The sequence below is a fragment of the Centruroides sculpturatus genome, unplaced genomic scaffold (genome assembly GCF_000671375.1).
Source record: "Centruroides sculpturatus isolate CEXI.00-Female unplaced genomic scaffold, Cexi_2.0 scaffold425, whole genome shotgun sequence".
In the NCBI taxonomy this organism is placed as follows: domain Eukaryota; kingdom Metazoa; phylum Arthropoda; class Arachnida; order Scorpiones; family Buthidae; genus Centruroides; species Centruroides sculpturatus.
This window is the reverse complement of record NW_019384549.1, coordinates 392,731-394,740: the sequence shown is the minus strand read 5'-3', so window position 1 is coordinate 394,740 and position 2,010 is coordinate 392,731.

The following is a 2,010-nucleotide window of genomic DNA, read 5'->3' as shown; positions in this document are numbered from 1 at the left end:
TATATATTGTAAAAATTTTTTTGAGATATTGCAACGTTTATATTGCTTATTTTCTGCATCTACAAAGAGATGGGAAATTGTACAAAAGCATTTAAACATTACTCTTAAATCATTATGTGACACTCGTTGGGAAGCCAAAATAGATTCGGTTAAAGCAGTGTATATGTTACTGTGAAAGACCGACATTAGAGAATGTCGATATTCTTTGGTGAATGTCAACACATACAAAATACGTTGGTGAAAGACCGAATATTTGGTTATATTATTAAACATTCGAACAATCGCCGGTGTATGTCGACAAGCACAGATAATCTTTGGTGGAGGTCGAAACGACACCCGAAAAGCCGATATCGACAGTGAGGCGACAGTCTGTCGCCAAATCCTTTGTGGATAGTCGGAGGTAGGATAAGGTCGTACCTCTTTTCCTGGCAACGGTTTGGTGGAAATCGCCCACTTTGTCACTGGATGGAGTTTTTGTTCTTTTGATCCCGTGAGGTGGGGATCGGTTAGTCAGGTCGAGTGGCGGAGGATGAGAGGGGTCGTCGGTGATATCCGAATAAAAGACACCATTAACAGATCAGTTCGTAATCACGTAATTACGTAATCAGGTTGTAATTTGTAAAGAAAAGTTACTTTTCATAGATGAGATTTCTTCTCAAGAAATATCGCTGAGTAAAGCAGCTATAGCTAAATCGAAAAGTAGAGGGTAAGGCTATACAGTAGACTCTCCTATAACACTGTAGATATTTCCGTGTTATATGAATTCCATGTTGTACGAGTCACTTAGATTTTACAAATACGTGAGCCGTTCACAGCTCGACACACGTATTTGTAAAATCTAAGTGACCCCCTACAGTGTTATAGGGGTCTACTGTACACGCTGTCATTGCAAAAAGAAGTGTTTTACGAATAAATGCAGTTGTAAAAGCAAGGGACTCAAAGTGCCATAACAGTAAGTTATTGCAATAAATAAGATTGTACAAAGTCAATCACATAATTTATGTGTAAGTTTATTATTGTATTATATTCTTTAATGATTTAGAACGTGCTGTTCGTTTTAGGTTCAACAGTTTATTTACATGTGCCGTTACTTAAGCTTTCTTTTATTTTGACATATTAACGAGTTGCATTTTTGTCTTAACGTAATAAAAANACTTCAAAACAGCTTAGATGGTAAAAACTTTACTTCCTTGGAAGACTTGAAAAATCACTTGGATCAGTTTTTTAGCCAGAAATCTCAGAAATTCTATGAGCACGGGATTATGCAGCCACCGGAAAGATGGAGAAAGGTCATCGAACAGAATGGCACATACTATATAGATTAAATGTAAGTTTTAGTAAATAAAATTTTTCTTTGATTCTTTTCAAAAAAACGGGACGAACTTTTGCATCAACCCAATAATAAAATAATCGCTAAATAAAGCTCTTACAATACATACACTTCGCGCGCGATCCAGTTTTTCTCTCTACTTGCTACGCTGTCTAGCAAGTAGGGTTGGTTTCTGGAAACAAAAAAAAACCACCACAAAGTGGGTGTCACCTTGACGTGGTTTTGTGGCTTAAGTGAGAAAATTTTATGATAATTCTGGAAATAGAATTTTCTACAAACCAAGAACACCCGACAGCATTAATTTTTGAAGTTTTCAGTGCTGTTTCAGAGCTTTACAGTTAAGAAACTAACATTTCCATGTAACAACAGGTAACGGATTTGTTCTGACTTCTTGTGCAAATAACAAATACGTAAGTAATATACCAGATACATCCAACACACCTTATTGCTGAGAAACATATATTGATTACACAAAACTAACGTTTTCGGCCCAATTTATGGGCCATCTTCAGGTTACCGTTGTTCGACTCTAATACAAAATCGAACACGTTCAAAATTAAACCAAATTAGAACATACGTTTAAATTAAACCAATAGAATAAGCATAACCAAACTAAAACAATAAATAATAAAAAACCAGTTATTTTGAGGTGAACAATTTAATTAAGGTACAGTTAGTTG